Here is a 24,540-nt window from a genome sequence, read left to right as displayed (position 1 = left end):
ACTCAAGTTTAGGAATCACTGATAAATGGTTGTCTCTGTTAAGTCCATAGCTAATTCTAAGCCAACCTTGGCGCCTAGAGTTTCCCGTCATCATCAACATAAATTCCATATCTTTCTCCGTTCATCAATCAATATTATCAAAAAAAACAAAAAACTATCGACGAGGAATGATGGAAACAATAATTGTTTCTTCAGAATATACCGTAACTCAGAGATTCATTAAAGAAGTAGATTGTACCAGGTATGATATGAAGAACTATTCTTCATAAACAAGTATGGTGCATGGATGTTACATTTTTTTTTCTTTTGTGGTTCGATGTATTTATAGGTATTGTAGAAAGTACATTTGATCGAAGGAAACATTGTGCGTTTCTCAGTTCAACAATAGCTGTGATGTTTGGAATCTTAAGAAGTAACAGTTCTCGATCATATATCAATCTCAATATGTGCCTAAGGTACATCCCCATCTTGACATGCCTGCACTATAGTATTAAATATGATTTTTATTATAGGTGAAACGTTTAGGGGGAAAGCTGACTTCTGGTCCAGGGGATCGGACTTACAGTCAACTAGGGGTGAAATATAAACGGTTGTTGTTTTCTCTTTGCACCACCGTAATCCTCGAAGACCACCATTAATTAGTTTTGTCTCTTCAGATCTGATATCTAATTCATTCTTTCTTTTTTTTGCAGTTAACAAATATATTCATATTTTGTTATCAGCTAATGGAAACCATCATTAAGTACTCTCGACACAATCAAATGATTAACAAATATCTATTAATCTACGTCATAGCGTATCTCCTCTGTGTGAATAGGTATCTATATCTATTTCAAGTGGTGTTTCTAGTGATGGCTTGTGAATAGGTATCTGTATCTATTTCAAGTGGTGTTTCTAGTGATGGCTTGAGAAGTTACGGTGACATGGTTCTGCCAATGGCATTGGGCACTCAACTCAGTTGTCCGTTTTATCTCATTAATCTTCCAAAATGTGATGATCAGACGAGTAAGATCCAACCCTGTCAGAATTGGTTGGGAGAACAGAGAACTAGTAAATTAAGGCTACAATAATTGATGCCCTGAAGTGATTGCCTCCGCTGGTGTCAGCACATATCAAGATGCTGCAACCATCCAATTAAACTACACCATTAATTAATTTAGTGTAGATTGGATGAATAATGGTAGTTTAACGAAGTGGTGATTATGAATAATGGTAACAATAACCGAGAAAAATATCTAGAGACTGGACTGATTTTTTGTTTTCATGGATTCTTTTCCTTACTCTGAACTGTCATCAAAGTACCCTTGTAGCTATAGCTATTCATGAAAGTTCTCACTCATCTTTAATCAGATCAAAACTCTTAAAAGAATATCACAGAATATTTAGTGGAAGCGCGGGAAAGCTAACGCGTATTTACAGGGTTTTAAAGAATTTTTAGTTCCACCCATATTGACCCAAAATCAATGTTATTTGATTATAGTCAGCTTTCCCTAAATGTTTTAGCTTTCCCTATAACAAAAATCTTAAATATATGTATAAATTTCTAAATGGCAGGATTCTAGCAAAAAAAAAAAAACAAATATGACAGGATACAAATTCAATATCATCCTTTCGGGAGATTGTATCTAACCGGTCGATTGTAATCAGTATATGGTCACCAGTGGTGATTTCTGATTGCCGCGGTCATTCATATGTGTCAAGAAATACCTAAGTAATTAGTCACCTTCCATGATTTACTTAAAAATAAAACAAAGCAAAAACCACAAACCACTGGCAGGGAATCGTTGTATTAGCACGCTCAAAAAAAAAAGGAAAACGTTAGTTGCCGTTTTTAGATTTTTACTAGCTTGAAATCCGTGCTACGCACCGGGAACGATGGGAATCAACATCCATTAGGTGAGATTGGTTCGCCCCGCACCCGTCCCGTAAGAAATCCCAATTAACAATTACAATGTATAATGAAAATACTAATTTTAATTAGTAGTCCTCTAAGATCCAACTCCTAGAATATGATATTTATATAAAATATATTGTCAACTTCAGATAGTGCAAAGCATATGTAGTGCTTCCCGTCAAAAAAAATGTAATCAAGAAATAGACTGATATATATTTTTTTTTTTAGAAATCACATACATCCATTAAGAATAAAGCGATCAATTCAACTACCCTTCCAGACTCCAACTCCTTATGTTGAATGAGAAAATATGATATTAATTTAAAATAAAATTGTCAACTATAAATACTGCAGAACATATGAAGTGGTTCCCGTCAAAGAAGATGTAATCAAGAAAATGCAGTGATATATCTTTTTTCAGAAATTAAGCATCTTTTCTAACTGCCAGTTTGAGACCTTTCTTGACTTCCTCGCAACCAGAGACACCCTAAAATAATGCGAGCAATATTGTGAAATAGAAAAAAAGGCAAAAACCGCAAAAACCTATATATCAAAATAAATAGAAAAAAAAATCTAACATCAAAGAAATTTAATGAATAAGAAACCTACAAAATATTAAATGGCCTGGACACTGTATCAAATGATAAATTTTTATTTTCTTGTAGCAAATGATTGACTTGGACTTTCATTATTACATCACGGTCTTTAGTAATTTGTTTATTTATTCTCTTCTTCTAAGGGTACATAGAGCCATCTAATATCTTTGATAATGTTTCTTTTACACTCTTTTTTTTCTTTTTTGGATTAGCCACACCTTCAAGTTTCTTGAAAGATCTTATTACACTTGAGTACCACGATTCAACAAAATTAGTAATTGTTTAAATCCCTACCAATAATAGACCCATTAGCTACTTCTGCTATACTACCTTTTTTGTGTCATGGAAGTGAATAATTAGGTTATATATGTACGCATAAATCTCTTAGGAAATTTAGCAGATAAATTCATTACACAATATCATTTTTCAAGTGAATAAAATTTTATTAACAATTTATAAAATAAATTTTGAATGAATAATAGGAATGTTATAAATCAAGGAAGCACCGCATCAAAACTCAATTGGGATTAACCGTTATTAAATCTCCCATTTTTAATGCACAACTTTTGGATCCTTTAAATCCTGAATAATATAGGTTTGTGTATTATTATCTTCAGCTGTTGGATTTCAACAGTTTCATCTGTTAGATTGATAAATTATGCAAAGGTATCCATTTCAAATCACCTTCGAAGTATTTTTTGTTTCCTTCTTTTTTCCAGCTATTTCCATTCTTTCTCTCTGATTTAACAAATTTGGTCGACCTTCATTGTCAGATATTCGAAGAAATTTCTAGAAACTAATCTCAAAGTTAGTAGATTATTTTGATGAAGATTATCAAGATGTAAATCCTTGATTGGTTGCCGCTATGATCGAACTTCGTAGGAGGATTTCATTTTAAAATATTGGCAATCAATTTAATGGGGAGAACTCACTTAAGTGCATCAACCATATGTTCATCATCACGGAGATTCTTCGACACAATACGATCAACCTCATCGGTAGACATCTCTAATGATGAAACGAAAACTAATTTAGCTTAATAACACAACTTGAATTTAAAGTAGATAACAAAAATCACACTTAAGTCGTATTTCTATCTCTGGAAAAACTTTTCACTGCAACATCATACCTTTATACGAACATTTAGTTACTTATGAAAAAAGTTGTTTAAAATTAAAATACAAGCTAAAAGTTTAATCTTCCGGTCGCTCAATATCTGTGAGCATAAAAAATAAGGATCTTATTGTTTAGATAGATATCGACATCAATTACACTGAAGCCAACAATAATTATTGGAGAATACTTTCAATACCGGACCACGGTGTATGACTGTCAACATGAAATACTGCAAAAAGATGTCAATTATGTGTATTAGGAAAGGAGAAAACAAAAAAAATTACGATGAAAAGGTTGATGCAAGCACAAACAAATATTTTTAAAGCTTCTGAAATCACTACAAAACAGAAGGCTTCTAGGGACGGCCCATTCTCAAAAAACCGTCCCCAGAATGCAGAAGTTTGGACGAACCCGTCTAGCCGTCCTTAGCGATGTGTATTTGAGACGGTGCCAAAAAAACCATCCCAACTGGTCCATTATTAGGGACGAACTATATCCGAGTGTCACTACTGGTGTACTAGTAGGGACGAATTTTTTTGTGCGTCCCTAAAAGCTTCTAGCCGTCCCAGTAAGTAGAATCATCCAATGGTGGTGATTATATCGTCGGTAACTTAACTTCTGTACTCCCTAGAACATAGTGAAACTAATCTATTTCATTTTTCTGCTCATGTTTTCATCGCCTATTCTGCTCATGCTCTACTAAAACCCTAAAACTCTCCTTCGTGCGATTCGTCATCACTTTCTTCTCCATCTCCTTCGTGATACTCATCAGAAGTGAAATCTTCACTTTCTTCTGCTATAAGTCTGTCAAATCTAGCAGATGCCCATCATGCAAACTTAGGGTAAGAATCTCTGTAATTTATCTGGTTTGGTATTTGATTAATTTGGACGATTTCATCTTTGATGTTTTTGGATTCAAAATTTAACCTAATTCTCTCGATTTGCGTTGGGTTTATTTCTGTAATTTTTTTTGAGCAGATCGAATTCTCTCTATTGTAATTTTGGTTTGCCCTAATTGATTGTTTGTTTAGTTGAACTATTAGTATTGTTATTTCAGTTTCGAGTGTGATGATTACATGAATTGCTATTTGATTAATTTGCACGATTTCATCTTTGATGTTTTTGGATTCAAAATTTAACCTGATTCTCTCGATTTGGGTTGGGTTTATTAAGATATCTGTGGGAAGAGTCTCCTTCATGATTACAGTTTGAGCAGTATAATCTTTTTTTTGAGGATATGAGACGGTATATTTTGGAAAACTTAGGTTGTAATTTGAACATAATTGAAAGTGTAGAGGACATATCATCTGATTTTACATGGTGCTGGAGAGAATTTGAAAGACTATCAGAAAAAATTGGATGATAGAGCTAGAGACATGATGTAGATGATAAATCATTTTGTTGTTTTAATCCTATGTTTAGTAGCTAGACATTGTGAGAGATGAGTACACTGGGTCGATGGTACTGATAGTAATAAGCCATTTGAACTTGCTGCATCTTTGTTATAGTTGGAGTTTCATTTCAGGATTTTCTTTCATGCTGTTGTGTATTTTTCCTCTTAGGGTCTCCTGGCATCTTTGTAAACCCCTGACAGTCTTAATTTCCAGAGATTACAGATTACAGTTGATGAAGAATGAAAATACAGATCTATAAAAAGTACATACTGATTGTAGTTTATCCTGTATCCTACTTGAAAACTGAATTCATAATTGCTAGTTTTTTGAACTTGAAAATAAAATCTGTGCATTCAACTTAAAGCTAGTGACAGAAAATAAAATTCTGTGATAGGTGCCCTCGGGACAACCTAAGTTTTCCAAATTTATTGCAATTCCTACAGTACAATACTGTCATTGCATTTTCGTGCTTACTGCTTGCAAAGAAAAGAAATTTGAATTCTAGTGCTTACGGCTTACAAAGAAAAGAATTTTGTAAAGAAGAATTGGTCATTTTGGGAACGTTTTGGAGTAAGAAACTAGATTGTTCAGAGGGCTGGGATGGATGCTAATTGGTTTGAATATTGAGTTTGTGCAAAATCTGAGAGGAATCAGGAAGCTAAAAGATTTCCATGATTATGTATATTGCAGCCTTGTTATTTCTAAATCTAACAGCGTCATTGCACTAGTAAAAGCAGCTGACCCATCAACTAATTGTGTTGCTGACCCACCACTAGTTGTATTTTCCCTGCTTAATTTGGTTGAGTTCATTGTGATTTTTTAAAGGTTGCATAGGTTTATCTGTATGGTAGTTCATCCTAATTCCTTTAGTGGTGGTAGTTCATCACTAATTTTATTGTGCCTGCTTAATTTGCCAGCTTTTGAGTTCATCCTGATTCCTGCTGCTTGGTATAGTGTTAAACTCATGTTTATGCTGGATCATAAGAATTAAGAATGGCAGAGATGAATAGCTTTAGTGATATGATACCGTTCTTAGGTTGGTGCTGCCTGGGGCATTGAACACATTTGATAAAATTAGGAAAAAAGGAAAGTGTTTATCATATTCTTTACTGTTTATCATGTCTGTTTAGCTTGTTATACTGTAGTATCACGTATTCACATGGACTGTACCACTTGTATGAGTTAGCATATGCTGCTAGATTCCTTACCGTTACCTTATTTTTCTTAACGATGCTCTATCGACTATATTATATCTATGTCCAATGTACTACATCTATCTTCATATCTAGCCTGTACTTATTTTATTTTATTTCTATCAATGTACTCACTGACTTAAGGTGTGTTCCGCCAGGTGCATATTGCTGGTGTTGGCGATTAGGTTCATATCATCGCAGGATCATTCGCTGGCTTGCATGCTCATAATCATCGATCGCTACTAACTTATAAAGTAATGGTATTGTTAAATTTGTCAAGTTTTATGTAACTATCACCAAGTAATTCATTACTAATTTGGGTATGTTCTGCGTTTTTTCCTCTTTCTGTTGTGTATGGGACTTTTATGTGCATGTGTGACTAGTGGTTTCCGTTAATCGTAAGTTTATTCCTTAGTCAGTTTGTAGAAACCATGGATAATAGTTGGGTTCACAAGGATCGGTCGGGTAAAGAGTATGAAGATGGTTTGAGGATGTTCTTGGACCATGCATTCAAGGAAGGGGTTGTTACTGAAGATAACAAAATGAAATGTCCTTGCAGAAAGTGCAATAATGTTAATTACAAAGTTAGAAGTGAAATATTCAGTGACTTGATATTGCACGGTATGATGAGAAATTATACTACATGGTTTCATCATGGTGAGAGTTTAAGATCAACGGTCTCATCAAGTATCGCACCACAGGATACATGTTTTGAGGTCGGAAATAACAATAATGATGGACCAGGGGATGACCTTTTGGGCATGTTGCGAGCTGTGTGTGGAATACCAAGAAAGATAAAGTACGTATTTTCTGTCATCCATGCTCTTATTATCCCTTTATCATTTACCCACTAGCGCAAGCATCGTTTGTTATTATTTTCTTTTGAAACAGGAGTTGGCGGCTAAAAATAAACTAAATAGGTCCAAACAAACATTTCAACACACTGGTGGCTCCAATCCACATGGAATATGCAAAAGAGGTAAAGCTTCTGTTTACTTTGATCTTGGTGAGGATGTTTCGTATGTTATATGCAACCAACAACACAAAATTTCAATTTACAGATGCTAGCCGAAACAGGAAGATTCCCTGAACGGCATGAAGTATTTCTTAGGACCAGGACAAAGAAAAGAAAAACATCAGATCCAAATGAAGAAGTGATGGATCCTGTTGCTTCTGAACAATACGTATACCTTTATACTTTTTAAGTTTTCTTTCGGGTCATCTGTTTTTTGCATTTGTAGTTCGAATTGACCTAACTTTCGAGATTGATTTACTTGTAGGATCGAATGGTGGAAATACACAAGAAGGCTAACCAACCTGGATATGGAGTCGTTTTAGGTGGATGAAATGATGCATTTGCAGCTGTTATGGGACCAGATAGACGTGGTCGGATTCGTTGGTTTGGAAGCACTGTGAAGCCGAAACAGTTTTGGGGCGAGTCATCATCATAAAGTAGAGTTGTTCAATTGAAAGAGGAAAATGCAATGCTCAAACGAAGGGTTGCAGAATTGGAGGCTCAAGTTGCAGTATTACCACCAAACCAGAACAATGAAGGACTCGAGGTATCGTGCATCATTCACTTTTTTTTTACATAGAATTTGAGTCATTGTGAATTGATAAGATTAGTCTTAGACCCAGTGGTTATTTAGGTATGCATGAGCTTCCGTGTTATCTAATTAACTATGTCTTAAGCCAAGGCGAGTATAGGTTTTTGTCCCATGTAGGTTACTTATAAGTTTGATAACTCTTCCCAGGTGCAGTTTAAATGTGACTTGTATACAGTAATCTGCTTTATCTAGTACTCGTTCACTCCCAATGCACCACTGTTGACATCCTATATGTACCAACTAACAAATGGTAATTTCACTTTAATGAACAGGAGATGTTCATTACTGCAGAACTGATTGTGAATGTGTTGAGCTTTTTTTTTTCCTGACTGAGAAGAATGTAACTATCGATTATCTATTGAGTAGATTTATGTTTGTTGCAGGATATGTGATATGGAAAGGTGCAGGAAGGGTTAGTTTCCAGATATTAACAGATGATAAAATAGCACTCAAACGCCGCAGGCCACTGATTGTAGTTAACAGATGGTAAACAGAGACACCATTTACTGTAGAGAGTGTATGAACCTAAATTTTTGCTTGTTTTTTGAGAATGGGAGGTCTCTTTTGTAAACAAATAACATGGTTTTTTGAGTATCTATAGAAAAATAATCTTCTATGAATTCGTCTATGATTCTCTATTCTGTGGATGTATGGCATTCTATTTGTCTCTGTTTTGTGGATGTATGGCATCTAATCCTGGTATGTGAATGTATGAGGGATGGCATTCTGCCAATTAAAGCAGGGAAATGGAGCTTCAGTAATATTGAGATATTAGGGACGGTTGATTAACCGTCCCCATTGTTCCAGTTTATACTAGGGACGGTATTGTTAAAGCATCCCTATGATGCACTAGGGGCGGTTTTAACTTGTTTTTCCGGCCGTTTCAAAACCGTCCCTAGAAGATGAAGCCGTCCCTAGAAGTATTTGTGCCGGCCAAGAAAAAACGTCCCTAGAAGATGAAGCCGTCCCTATTAGTACTACTGACGGCTACTCAGAGCCGTCCCTAGAAGGCAAATCTGTCCCTAATAGTATTAGTGACGGTGGATCTGGGGACGCAGCAACAAACGTCCCTAATATCTTTTTGGGACGGCTTTTCGGTTGTTGGGACGTTTTTCTGATCGTCCTTAGAGGCCTTCTGTTTTGTAATGAATGTTGTGAAATTTTCAAAAAGAAAAGAACGTAGAACCCTAAAAAAATTAGAAAATCAAAATCTAATATCAGAAAAATTTAACGAATAAGAAACCAACCAAAGCCTAAATGACCTGAACACAATCTCAAATGATAAAACTTTCTTCTATTGTGGCATAATTGACGTGGACTTTCATTGTTACATCTCGGTCTGATGCAATTTGTTTAGTGTCTTCTTCTACGGGTATACGGAGCCATCTAATATATTTTATAGTGCTCTTTTTTTACACACTTTTTTTTCTTGGATAAGCCCCACATTCAAGTTTCTAGAAAGATCTTCTTACACTTGAATACAATGGTTAAAAAAAAAACATTTGTTTAAATCTTTACCTATAATACACTCATTAGATACTTCCGCTATACTTCTTTTTCTTGTTCCACGGAAGTGGGAAATTAGGTTATCTATGTACCCGTCGATCTTTTAAGAAATTTAGCAGATAAGTTCATTACAAAATATAATTTTTCCAGTGGATAAAATATTATTAACAATTTAGAAGATTGGTTTTGTCAACAATACTTGTTGAGTGATAATATGAATGTTGTAAATTAAGAAGCGTCATATTTTTCATCTTTTGTCTGTCATTTTAAATCTAGAAGCACTGCATCAAAACTCAATTGGAAGTAGCGATTATTTCTCACATTTTTAATGCACAACTTTTGGATCCTTTGAAATCCCGAATAATATAGGTTTGTGTACTATTATCTTCATCCATTGGATTTCAACACTTCATCCGTTCATATGATAGATTGATACACTAGGCAAATGTCTCCATTTCGAATCACATCCGGAACCTTTTTTTAGTCTTTTTTTTTCCCCAACTATTTCAGTTATCTCTCTGATTTAACAATTTTGGTCAACCTCCATTTTCAGATATTCGAAGAAATTTCTAAAAACTAAATCTCAACATTAATAGATTACATTGATCAGGATCTGAATCCTTGATTCATTACCGCTATGATCGAAATTCGTAGGAGCATTTTATCCTAAGATATTTGCTAGTTTAAATAAAAACAATACCATAATTTACATGAATATGACTAAAAGAAAAAAAAATTCACCTACCTTCATAATTTGCAATACCATAATTTTATGGAAAGATATTTGCAAGGGGATGGCCTAGACTATAACCCGTCCCTAATTATATGAAAATTTTGTTTTAACCCGTTCGTATCAAGTATTCGATCCCTTTAAATGTATTTTTCATCAACATATGAGATAACTTTTAGCCTTTTTTTTAACTTTTTTTTGGTAACTTTTAGCCTATTTAATAGAGATTCTAATTTATATGTAAAAAAGAAAGCTACTTCTCATTTATCTTCATAAAAAATTTACCATGATCCCAGCGTCTTGCAAACTAGTGATAATCCATCCTACCCAAAGAAGAATCATGAGTCCTTACACCCCTGTGCTAATGCTAATTTTTGCCTAACCATTACCATACTAATTAACCATGACATACAAAAAAATGGAATCATGAGAGATGTGTGCAATCATTAATTATACTTTTAACCGAATTAATTTGAGAGAATTCATCGTAGATACATACTACCGTCTGTCGTTCGTCTTTTTTTTTTGTTTTTTTACAAGAATTTGTTGTTCATCGTAATAATAACTTTGCCGATGTTTGTGTTGAGCAATTGAAGTTAATAATACCATTAATCCGTGCTCATATGTACTCTATACAAATACTAATTTTTCTTAGTTAATAGTTCATCAAACCATCATCATAAATATTTATCAGGGGAGTACTTTCCCATATGATGCATGCATAAAATGTTAGTGTCCGTAAATGAATGGAGATAGCAGCAGTGCTGGTCATGATCTTCCTCACTTTTCAACGTCGCAATTTTCTTTTGACTTGGCTGAGGAGTCTTTCACCGTTGTATTGTAGGTACACATTTCATCTTCCGCCACGTGTCCACAATGGTACACGTGGAGGACATGCGGCTAAGAGCATCAAAATATGATATCACACGTGGACAGCCAAGAATCACTTTATCCTATCCCCATAAAGATCTAAGATATACGTCTGGGGATAATCCACTGACGCAGACAAGACAGCGGCAGAGGATAGCTGTCTACCGCGGACAGACATCTCAACTACCCACATTAAATACCCTCAAACAACATACGTGTCAGTCATCCTGTGTAGGAAGTGCAGATAGCACTGCGTACTCAAACAGAACACGTAGATAAAGCCGAGAACACGAAGACTTCTGCGTAAGCGGCACAAGACACAAGAGGATAAGGTTATAACGGGCTTCAGAAGTGGACCCCACGTAACCTCCCTATCCCAAGTGAAGAGGGGATCTGAAAAATATTGAGAGGAGCATAGGAGAGAGACAGAGAGATAGAGAAAGTGTAAGTGAAGTTCCTTCTGCTACGCAGGCTTATGTTGATCTCAAAGTCATTCGACTATTTCTGTAACCATCATACATATAATGAAAAACCCACACCCACAGACAGAGACTTGAGTGCTGAATCATATAAGTTAATCGTTTCATCTATATTCATGCATTTATACTTTACATGTTCAATTCGATACTTATGGTGTATCATGTCCGTACGTTTTGTACTTCATCCATTATTTATCTTATTGTGCGAGCTAAGAACAATGGTTGTAGTTGATGAGACGAGGAAGAGTACTGGAACTCTGAATCAAGGATTCGACATAACCAATTCATCCCCCTCAGGCGCAGCTTATTTACTATATTGTCATGAGTCTGCGCGCATTATTTGTGAATACTCAGATGACAATGATCTTTGTGTTCACATGTATGTTACGAAATGTTGTACTCTTCGTTATCATCCGGAATAATCTTTCTTGTTATATAAAAGAGTCAGTCAATTGCGGAGAAATCTTATAACTCTATAGTGCCTGTTGGTAAGCCAATTTACTTAGTCTAATGTGTGAAGCAAAACTACCTAGTCTATTCAACTCGTTGATCTAGTATCTGGTTGCAGTAGTTATTAGCCTCCTGCCTGTGCTCCTGCCAGGTTGAATCGAGAAGATTACACTAATATATGGATTAGGTCAACATCTGATGTAAAATGAGGCTAAATTTATATTAGATTTTTTCCTGGGAAGTTCTCCGTGATTACTGTTTACAGAGATATTCATATACACCAATATGGATATTTTTCTAAATCAACCTAATCAATGAGTATATAGCTTTCCATACTTGCAATAACAAAAAAAAAAGTACAAGTAAAAAGTAAGAAACAAACAAAATCGGGAATTGGGTTAAGATACTCATCACCACTTTTAACGGAAACCACAACATTCAATGTACAAATATCATACCATGCATCTTACTGCAATCATTTTTTGAACAGCAGAAAAACGTCTAAGAAGCATGCGACAGCGAATTTTATGGATACATCTGTACAACCACATTTGCTTTTTAGAATTAAATAAATAAGCTATCATGGTCATTTTGTGAATTTAAAACTAACCGCAAACAAACTAAAAAGTATGATAGTTCCGCATCACACCAACCTACAGTTAGTTGTATCCATATAGGAAAGATGATAAATTATCTTTCTTCTTGTATCCATCTAGGCAAAGAATACTGCCTTACTTGACTTGCATCAGTTTTCTGAATTCCTCCAATTGCAGAAGTGTTTGTAGGGGCAACAATCCTCCACTTTCTGTAAAGTTAAATTCATCAAGAGCTTGTGCATGTATTCAGCGGTATATGATCCCGCAGCATCCTAATTTGCATGTCTCGACTGAAATATTTTTTTCATCTGTTTTTTTTTGTCATATGAGCTTTCTTTCTATTGGCTACTCATTCTCAGTAACATACATTACAAACAAAAATACCATTAGTTCAATTAACTTCAAACTAAATCCTTCCATGCATACAGTGACAAATAGACCATTAGTTCAATTAACTTTAAACTACATCTCAGATTTATTTGTAAAGGTGTATTGGGCAAACAATATTCAGTTCCATACCTAGTTGTAAACTCCTAAATGATTTTCCAAACACTCGATAAATAAATAATAAATTATATCAACCATATAATAAATTAAGTCTGAATTTATTTTGCAGCGAAGACTACTACAAAGAAATACCTAATCCAGTCGTACTATCTGGATAGTTGTAGAACAGAATTAAAACAAAACCAAACAGATAATAGATCATCTAAAGTGGTAGATCCCTAAAAACACACCTAGAATATGAAATAATCTTCTATGTTCCTAAACCTAAAAAAAGTAAATTATTCGAATCTCCACTTATACTTGGATGATCTCCCCTTCTACTTTCATGCGTTGATCATGTCTGCCCAGCTTCGGTTTCTGGGGTTTGTGTGGAGTAAACAATTCAAGTTCTTTTGCAGCACATCTCTTGTCTCCCTCGTCTGGATAAGTCCCGGACTCCAGTTCATCGGATGCTTTCCTATATACCTTCAGCACTATGAAATTTTCCGACTGGTTTGCTATATTGTACTCTGAGATGGATACTTTAAAGATAAAAGTCTTATTCATGATCCTATCAAATAATCTCACAGCCCTACCTGGTTCACTCACCTGTGTAAAGAAGCGAGCAGATAAATGACCTTAGTGTAATCAAATACGAAAACAGTAAACCGTCAAACATGTAAGGAGACTTATGTGCACCTTTTCACATTGCCTTCATATTCAATGTGTTCTTCAACAGTGTACTTCAGCATTTTTCCAGCGTTATGCCCTATTACAGTAAATGATACATTCTCTGACCCATCGGTCACTTTTAGTTGAAGCATGTACCTACACAGAATTTGTCAATCAAAATTGCCACCTTATTCTCATTACCCATTCTACACAGATTTATATATTATATCATCTGTACCATGGTATAGCTTCCCGAAATTCAGCACCACACTTGCTGCAAAAATCCTGGTCATTGATTCGCTTGTAGCATTTACTGCAAACGATGTAGTACCAATCTTTACCATCCTCCATTCCAACAACGGTCGCCTCACAGTAGCATGTATTATCATAGAGATACAGAAAGAGATTGGGGATTAGATTCTTAAACAATAAGTAATTAGTTTTACTTAATTCGCCGCAACTTTTTTCTCTTTAGCCAAGTCATGCATAAGTAATTACTTTCTATCCTAACTAAAAAAAATATCATGTTAGGAAGACTAAACACAACCAAGGTGATCGTTTTCCAAAAGGATACACAACTTTTTGAGTTAGGTGCACATACCTTATTATACTCATGCTGCATCATATCAGTTAAACCGAACAGTGTTACCATGCTTTCCTTTGGATTGTCATCCTTCAATTCGACCTTACCGACGTCCACAAGATCTGAAAAAATCCTGAAAAAGGAATGAAATGCGTATAAGATTCACATAAGATTTACCGGTTTGATGTGACGTCACATGTATTAGTTTTCCGAACAACACGTTTGGCTTACTTTGTCTTGAAGTCGCGCACTTGCTGAACATCAAGCTCCACGAATACTCTGGACGCAGGTGTAGTACATAGGCTAATCTCACCTGTTATGTTACAATACATTAATATCAGTAACTGCATAGAATCAACTTTCATAGATAAAAATATTAGTTTTAAAAAAATTCTTACCCAAATGATCCTTCACATATGTTCCGGTGACAATCATCAGTACAGGTACATTCCCACGGCCCTCCAACATCCCATCCTTCACATATGTTTCAGTGACAATCTTACCCAAATGATCCTTCATATATGTGTCCGATTCCTAACCAGACGCTTGAAGGGGTATAAACTGTCGCGGAACGTTTCAAATGATCCTTCATATATGTGTCTGATTCCTAACCAGACGCTTGAAGGGGTATTTAATTTTGCATTTGCTTGTTACAAAAAAAAAACCATGAATAGGTTTACATATCATGGATATCAACTGCCATTGCTCCCTCTTCGACGTGATTTTCTTCAAAAGTCATAGTCGATATCTCTTGTTTTCTACCTCTTTTTTCATAGAAAATTGAAAGTATGTGGGTTTGTGTAGGGATGAAGAATGATTTGTATCCATTATATAAATGTTGGAAACTTGGCTCTAAAGAAAAAACCTGTACACTGCTATGGAATTAATTCTTGTTATATGGCAATATAAATAAATATAACACATAAATACGGTTTTAATTAATGTGACTTCAACAATGGTTACAAACTTTACCATATTAACCATTGACTTTGTCTATATTAGTAAATTAACTGTATTAATGGAACCCGTAAGATTGTGTTCAGGTAAATAATTAGATTTTTTCGGATACTCTAAACATATATATTAATTTAACTTTACATATTAACCATTGGCTTTGTTTATATTAGTAAATTAACTGTATTAATGGAACCCGTAAGATTGTGTTCATGTAAATAATTAGATTTTTTCTTACTCTAAACATATATATTAATTTAAAATATCAATTAATATTGTATTTTTTTCCTTACAAAAAATTCTATGAATTTAAAACTTATTATTTTATTCCATAAATACGTTGAGTTGATTTTTTTATTTCAGTCATAAACTTACAAAATTAATATAGCATTTTTTATTATTTTCTGGATTTTTTATAATAACTACTCCCTCCGTTTCACAAAGATAGTCCGCTTTGACTTTCTCAGAATATTAAGAAGATCATACTATTTTACTTGACTACCCTTAGTACTTACCTATTTTATTTTAATAAAAATGCTAGTAATAAAGACTATCCAAAATTGTTGTGAGAATTATAAGATATCGAATTTATGAAGTATAAACTTTATAAGTAATTTATTTTTTAGAGTTAGATGTATTTTTTCTTAAAAGGAATGAATGATATATTTGTTTCCTCAATTATACTAATTTCTTTAATATTTTAGATTGGGTCACGTTAAAAATGGATTTATGATTATAAAGAATTCAATGGTATATTAGAGAGTTCATTGAAAAAGTATGACTATAAACAGAAGCTGGACACAATTTTGAAACAGACGAAAAAGGAATAGAGGACGATCTTTCAGAAACAGAGGGAGTACATGAAATTATAAAAGATTAATATAGTAATATTTTTGTCATTTCTATACTTTTTAGTTTTTTCCTTACAAAAGATTTTAAAAATAAAAATCTCATTAATTTATCCATAACTACGTTGAATTGATTTTTTTTATTTTAATCATAAATGACGAAATTTATAGAGTAATTTTCTTTACCATTTTCAGAAAAAAATTTCCTTACAAAAGATTCTACAAATTTAAAACTTATTATTTTGTTCCATAAATACGTTGAGTTGACTTTTTTATTTCGGTCATAAATGTACGAAATTAGTATACTCCCTCCTTCCTAAATTAAGAGTCCGTTTTGACTTTGTCAAGATATTAAGGAAATCATATAAAATATCATGACTACCCCTTGACTAGCCTATTTAATGTTATACTATTACCAAAACTAAATTATTAGCTTAAATATGATAGTATTATATTTTAGGGAATATTTTAAGAAAACAAAAGCAAATTTATATTATTTTTATTATGGAATCCACAATTTAAGAAATATTTTTATAACTATCCATAAATATTTTTATTTAAAAAGGAATGACAATTAATTCAACGACATTGGGTAAGTTTTTTCCTTATATATGGTGATATTATTTAAGATTTTGATATTAAAAATGATTTTATGATTATTAAAACTGAAGGGTATATTTGATAGTTTAAGGGAAAAGTATGTCTATAAACAGAACGGACAGATAAAAATGGACAGACCAAAGTAGAAATTAGGACAGATAAAAAAGGACAGAGGGAGTAGTATTTTTTATGATTTTCTGGATTTTTATAATAACTACAGAAAATTATAAAAGATTAATAAAAATAATATAGTAATCTTTTGTCATTTTTATATATTTTTCTTCTTTTTTTCCTTACAAAAGATTTTAAAAATATAAATCTCATTAATTTATTCATAAATACGTTGAATTGATTTTATTATTTTTATTTTATTCATAAATGTAAGAATTAATATAGTATTTTTTTTTATTATCTGGATTTTCTATAACAAATACATGAAATTATAAAAGATTCAAAAAAAAATATATAAATTATTTTATTTTATTCCATAAATATGTTGAATTGATTTTTTTTTATTTTAATCATAAATGTTCGAAATTAATATAGTAGTTTTCTTTATTTTCTGGATTTTCACAATAAATGCACGAAATTAATATAACAATTTTTCTAAATAATGAGGGTCGTCCGTCGCGTGTGTCCCAACAATCCACCCAATCTACACCACACATTGTCAGATCAACGCATCATATCTAACGAAATTTCATCCGACGAATACGAATGGTTTCCCAATTAGCCAATGAGAGCGCGAGGTTACGCTCACCAACCAATAGGAGAGAGGGTAAGCTCCACCAGTGCTACTTTTATTCTGGGATGAGGGATGGTATTGAGTTTTTAGGTTGTTGATGAAAATCAAAATTCAAAGTTTGACTCAAAAATATTTCAGCAAACCTAAATTTTTTTATCACGAAAGTGTACAAAACATAACAAAGACGGAATTCTCTAATGTAACCTTACGGGGAATCAGGTCACGTTGACAATTTTGATCAAATACGCATCATGATTCGGCTGCAAAAGCAGAAACATAGGATCTCTCACTATTAAAGCTTCTCCAATGGAATATATGTGAAGATAAATATCTAAGGCCACATAAGATAGACATTAATTTTTCCTAAAATTTTCTCCAACCCCAACGTCTTAAATCAATGTGAAGATGACATGGCTTCACTTTTGTTAGACATTGTCTAGGTGAATGTCAAGTTTTAGACATTCACTTTGACAATGTCAAGATATCCTAGTAAGCTTTTGCTTACCTAATTTATTTTCAATACATTTAATAACCATTTTTAGCTCTAATAAAATCTAAAAACTACTAAGAATAAAATTTACATTTAATCCATAAAAATTCACAAACAACACCGTTGTAGATGAACTATTTTTCCTCACTAAACTTAAGAAAAATTGGAATGAGGATGTCTTGTTTATGTTGCCACCTAGGAAACACACACAACCATCATTGGAGAAGCTCTTAGCCGTCGGGTACCCAGGAAAAGCTTTTCAAAATGGTACAATATGTGTTGAATACTGCACTCAGACAGTTCCTTAAAAAGGAATACTCTTGATGCCATGTATTGCTAAGAGATACAAATTAAACTTAAGGTCTTTTCTGGCGGATGTGACGCCTCTTTCCTTTTCTTATTTTGCTTTGCTATTTTCTAACTTTTAAGTGATCCTTGATTTTTCTGATCAGAGAATCGTTTCCTAATATATCGACTTGATTGCAATACCAACGGTTGTATGTTGCATTAGGACGACCTGTACAGATATCTTCCTCGTTCTGTTGCACTCTATACCTCTAGGCTTCAATGAACAGTCATACCAACAACCAAAGAGACTACGAAAGGAAAAGAATAGCGATAGTTGTTGGGATCTAAATAAGGACAAACGGAGAATAAATAGGATTACACCATTTGAACTGAATTTTCTTATCGGCACTACCACAACTCACTTCGTCGTGTTGACATACATACTTAACAAGGTCCATTATACCAAAACTGGTCCCAAACCTCCGGCTAGCTGGAAAAGAAATCTCATTTGGAAAGTTTGTAATAAAGGGACACTGCAATATCTAACTTTAAGCCCCCATCTTAAGACACTTTATTTCGTGGTTTCATGCATAGAATTCAGTCCATAATTTCTAAGCGGTCCTAATCCTAATGGCTTTGCCTCAATGGAAGTTAGGAACCTTTTGTTCTGCCACCATCAGGATATCTCCTTCGCTTTTGAACCAGACGAGTGAAACCGTTAACTGTATATGGCTTCTAGCAAATTGTTATCCGTGAATTGGATTCTTATATCCTATTCTTTAATGCATCTCGAACAACATTAGGATCAAGAACGCATTTTATTTGACGGATAATGGGAAAAAAACACACGTACTTCACACATTTTTTGTGCCCGAAAATAAAAGGAGAAAAATAAATATAATCCCACATATTTCTTTTATTTTTTTTAATGCATCCGCTCCTCCACACCAAATAAAAAATGAGATCGACACGGGGCGGGGCGAAGCCCCGCGCACACCAAAAATATAGTTAACAGAAAATAAATACCCAGGTCCTTGGTGTCTGGATTTTTACCGAAGCCCAAATTCAATTCGGAAGTCAAGTACCTATCGTATTAGGACTCTTATTTCCAAATTAATATATAAAGAGGGAAAAACACATATATTTCACATATATTTTTGTGAAAATAAAATGAAAAAATAAATAAAATTTATACATACTTTCTACTACCTCTGTTTCAAAAGAATGGGCTGGTTTGTGTGCAAATTACACACAAACCAGCCTATTATTTAGAAAAGGAGGGAGCATCTGTTTTCCATCTATTTAATATAATCGTCCCACCACATCAAATCATCGTCACCGGGCGGGTGAAGCCCCCGCGCATACCATATAACGAATTCTCACGGCACGGGACGAAATCTCGCGCACACCAAGTTAAAAAAGGAGAAATGCCCACTGCACAAATCTAGTAAGGTATTTAGAACCTAGTTAGTAAGTTCGCGAATGATTCGCGAATTTTTCCGTATCACGAATTTTACCGTCTTATTCGCATACGTTTGCAACTCCGAACCCAAGTCGCGTATTATGTGGCATTCCCGGATTATTCGCGAATCATTCACGAATTTTACGTATCCCGAATGATACGTCCTCTTAATTCGCCATAAATTTTTTAGCTTTTACTTTTTAAAGACTTCACTTTCTGGGCTTTACTTCCTCCCGAGCATACACGACCGAATATTAGACGTGTTGTAATTTTTATGAAACAAAAACGACTGAAGAGATTTGAAGGTGAAGGTGAGAGAGATCTCAAACTCACTAACCAAGCATCTAAACCACCATATGACGTCCTCTTGGATAACTAATGTTGTATATATTATTAATATCATCATATTAAGTTTATTTTTTCTTTAAATAACTCACACATATGCATAAAAATTGGTCTATGACCTTATAAATACAAATTATTTGTTATATATAGATACCGAATTTTCAGAGCCGAACTCACATTTATAAATCGAATTATACACGTACGTATGTCGTTCCGAATTACTGACGAATCACGTCCCGTTAACCGAATTTTGGACCGAATCTGGATTTTACAAAACCGTATAATACTCGTACGTTTGCCGTTCCGTGCGTTTGCCGAATCCCAAATTGCTAACTAGGATTTAGAATCCGTTTCTGGTTTGTTGCGATCATAAAAGAGACGACAGATTGTACGGACATACTAAAATGGCAGTGTGTGTCATATGAAAAGGAATATTCTATTTTAGTCTGCATCTCATAGAAGAAATTTTATTTTAAAAATTAATTTTGTTGACTTTAGGGTAAAAGGTTAATTCTATTGACAAAAAAAGAAAGATTAGAAATTACATCTGAACGGTGCTTCCACCACCACAGGTTCCATGGCTGATCAAGATGCCGGTACGAAAACCAGCATAGCTGATTCAGTTGGCTAGGGGACAGATTCCGCCTTGTCAGTGTAAGATTTCAACCCTGCAATTATAACCCACCGTTCATGATCTTTGGTAGGAATTGTTTGCTTTAACATTCGCGTATTATCTTTACTGAAGTCCAGGGAGCCTGAATTTGGTATATATGTCAGCTAATCTAGTAACGATATAGATATATCTCATTAAGAGAATGAAGAATTTGGTATTATTAGGAAATAATATATGAGAGTCTATATTTAGGAGATATGCACATTAAGTTGTGAGAGTTATATTAGGAAAGTGTCTATGTTTTGAGTTTGATCTTAGTTAGGAAAGTACCTTGAGTGGTCATCAAGTTTGTGAACAATATAAATAGGCTGTTGAGCCATGAAAGTTGATATACCAAGATTATTATCAATGTAGTCTATTGCTTCCGCGCGTTTATGCTCTCCTCTCTCTTGCTCGATCCTTAACATTGTATCAGAGCAAGGTGAGAGGGAGAGAGGAGAGGAAGATAGAGTTAGAGAGTTTTCGTTTTAGGGTTAAAAAAAAAAAGTGCTGTTGCTGCTGAGGAGTTTGTCCAGCTATTTTAGGGTTTGTTCGTGAAATTTTTAATGAAAAAAAAAAGAAAAAAAAAAGGACTTGAAGCTAGTTAGCTGAGAAGAAGACTTAGCCGCGTAGGGTATTGCTGCCATAGCCCTAATCCTATATCCAAGACATCTGTCGAAGGATTACAAAGTGAATTCAAAGTCGAGAACATAAGCTGACTCCGAGTCACGAGTTGGAGATAATTATTTCACCGAGATTTTTGGAGTTGCATGACGGTGTTTGCTTCCAATGCCAATATACGAAGATTATTTGTGTGCTGAGAGAATTAAGATGGATTGAAGTGGTTGTTCAAAGATGAATAATGGTGATCGATCACTACTGTGTGATACTGGCAGAGAAGATGAAGCCGAACCAGATAGAAGGAAGAGATCGAGATGAGGTCATAGAAGTGATTGATGGCAGTTACGATTAATGGTTGATGGATGGAATGCAGCCATTGTTAACAGGTTTGGTTGTAACTAAGAACACGAATCCGAGGAGTTGGCAGTGGTGATTCATGAGGTGCTGAGAGATGTTTTGGTGGTTAGTTATTGATTATTGGTGATTGAGAACTCAAGATGGACATGAACCCTGCCTGCAACTTGTATGTTGGGAAGAGAATGTATGGATGTTACTACTGTTGGAATATTGTGTTGATGGACAGAGAGAATGTTTGCTGACATTGTTGATGGTGATCGTGATGGTGAATACAGAGATCAGGATATTTGGGTTCAGAAGATTTGATTTCTTGAGTACGCCATGAGCTTGCTGCTGGTGGTGATCGTGATGGTGAATACAAAGAAAGAGTTTGATGGAAGAGCAGCTGCTGTAGGAGTCGTCATTGATGGCTACGATGGAAGGAAAGGAAACAGGGACGGTATGGTGCGTATGGAGATGGGAGTGTGCTGATGGCCATTTGCAGTCGATCTAGTGAAGAAAACATAGATGTTGATCGGTATTTAGAAGTTGATGGATATGAGTTATGGAGGCGACGTTTGCTGGAGATTTGGGGTTTCACAACCCTAAGATCAGCCGATATTATTACTTACCGTAAAAAAAAAAAAAAAAAAAAAAAAAAAAAAAAAAAAAAAAAAAAAAAAAAGGAAAGAAAGTGTTATTGAAAATTTGTAACAGTTTGGGTGTTACAAAGAAGAATCGTTACAGAAGCGTAACAGAAACAAGTGTGACAGTTCTGTCAGAGGTATTGAAGAAAGCTGTTAAACATGTTGGAAGAAGTGAAGTGTGCTTGAAGAGTTTGTGGCAGAAACTTAGAGATCCTACAAAGTGTGGCAGACTTTGTAAAGACGACAAGATTGTGAGAGAATCTTGAAGAACAAAGAAGTGTGAAGGTTTCGCAAAAAATAGCGTGACTGGAACAAGAGAAGAAGAAACAACATTCATGTTGTGGAGAAAAAAAAAATTACCAAGAGGTGATGAAAAAAAAGAACAACAATAGTAGGTTAAAATCCTATGAGTTGTCGAGAGAGTACAAAAAGTATTCTATCGAAGAAACCAAGAAACCAAGAGTACAAGAAGTATTCTACCAAAGAAATAAGAAAATGGGACCGAAAGCGTAATGTCCTTAAACTATGAAGGGGACCGAAACGTCCTTAAACTACGAAGAGGACCGAGGACCGAAAGATGTCCTTAAACTAAGAAAATGGGACCGAAAGCGTAATGTCCTTAAACTATGAAGGGGACCGAAACGTCCTTAAACTACGAAGAGGACCGAAAGATGTCCTTAAACTACGACAATGGGACCGAAAGCGTAATGTCCTTAAACTATGAAGGGGACCGAAACGTCCTTAAACTACGAAGAGGACCGAAACGTCCTTAAACTATGATCTGAAGATTTTTTTTCGCAAAAGCTTTGGAAGAAAAAAAAAAAAAAGAAAAAAAAAAAGAAAGAAAACCGAAGTTAAATTTCTTTGGTCCAAGATGGGCATTCGTGATCTACATGCTCCATCTTGAGGGAGGGTATTAGGAAATAATATATGAGAGTCTATATTTAGGAGATATGCACATTAAGTTGTGAGAGTTATATTAGGAAAGTGTCTATGTTTAGAGTTTGATCTTAGTTAGGAAAGTACCTTGAGTGGTCATCAAGTTTGTGAACAATATAAATAGGCTGTTGAGCCATGAAAGTTGATATACCAAGATTATTATCAATGTAGTCTATTGCTTCCGCGCGTTTATGCTCTCCTCTCTCTTGCTCGATCCTTAACAGGTATCCTGCATCAGTTAAGTCTCTATCGTAACAGTACGATCTAAGAATTTTTGTACCTCAGATCCCCACGAATAAAATAAAAAAGATAACCAAGATTCTATTAAATTAATATGAAGCTTAGTTTTGTATTAGTAACCCATCTTGATGGAAAGAGAATTAGGAAGTTCAATTAAGAAAAGGAAATTAGAAGGAAGATAAATGGCAAGCTAGACGTGTAACCCATTCGGCCGTCATTAGTTCATATGGGAAGAAAGCCCATTATGCAATATCAGAAAGCCCATTATGCAAGTTTTTTTTGAACGATTTTTTGGGACCATGGTTTTTGGGACCATGGTTTTATAAGGCCATCTATCCTATACTTATAAGGGATGTCCTAAAATGTAGACATTACTAATTTGTCCCTAATCCTAATTGAGATTATAACTAAACTAATAACTACCAAAATATAAAAAAACCTAATTTAATCTATTAACAAAAACCAAAATCAGACTACCCTACCGCCGCACAAAGAAAAAAAGTCTTCTTCTTCCTCTTCTTCTTCTTCTTATTCTTATTCTTATTATTCTTCTTCCTTTCAACATCGTCTTCATCGATTAATCGTCGATTCATAAAATTTTCATCGTCGATTAATCAATCGACTATAAGAATGGTTCTTCGAAAGAAAACCAAAAGACTCCCAGGAACAGTTCCCCCATTAGAACATCTAGCAAATCAGCCAAGTGATTTTGAGATTCATAAAGAAGTGGAAGAGCCAAATGAATCCATAATCCAGTATAATAGACGCAGTAAGAAGCCCGATTCTTCCATGGGACCGATTCGCAGGTATTTCCCGAGAAACCCATTTCTTTTAATTTGATTTTCATCGATTCAATTGATTAGAAATCATCAAAATAAGGTTCAAATTGAAGTTACATTGTTTAGTTCGGTTAGAGCGTCTTTTATTGTTTCCCTAGTTTCTTAACCGAACTCCATGAAACGAAGAACACGAAGAACAGTTCGGTTTTATAGGATTGAAAACTAGGTTAACGAACTCGTGAGTTCGGTTGTTTCGCAAAAAAAATTGTTGAACTGTCATGTAACCGAACTATAGACATTACCAAAAATAGGAAAAAAAATCCGTGTAACCGAACTGTTTGATTTTTCCCAAAATTTCTAGTACCCACACTACCGAACTCTAGCAGCTTTGTTCAGTTGTTTCGCATAAATGTTTAAAACTG

Source organism: Papaver somniferum, chromosome 10 (genome assembly GCF_003573695.1).
Source record: "Papaver somniferum cultivar HN1 chromosome 10, ASM357369v1, whole genome shotgun sequence".
Lineage (NCBI taxonomy): Eukaryota > Viridiplantae > Streptophyta > Magnoliopsida > Ranunculales > Papaveraceae > Papaver > Papaver somniferum.
This window is presented reverse-complemented; position numbering follows the sequence as displayed.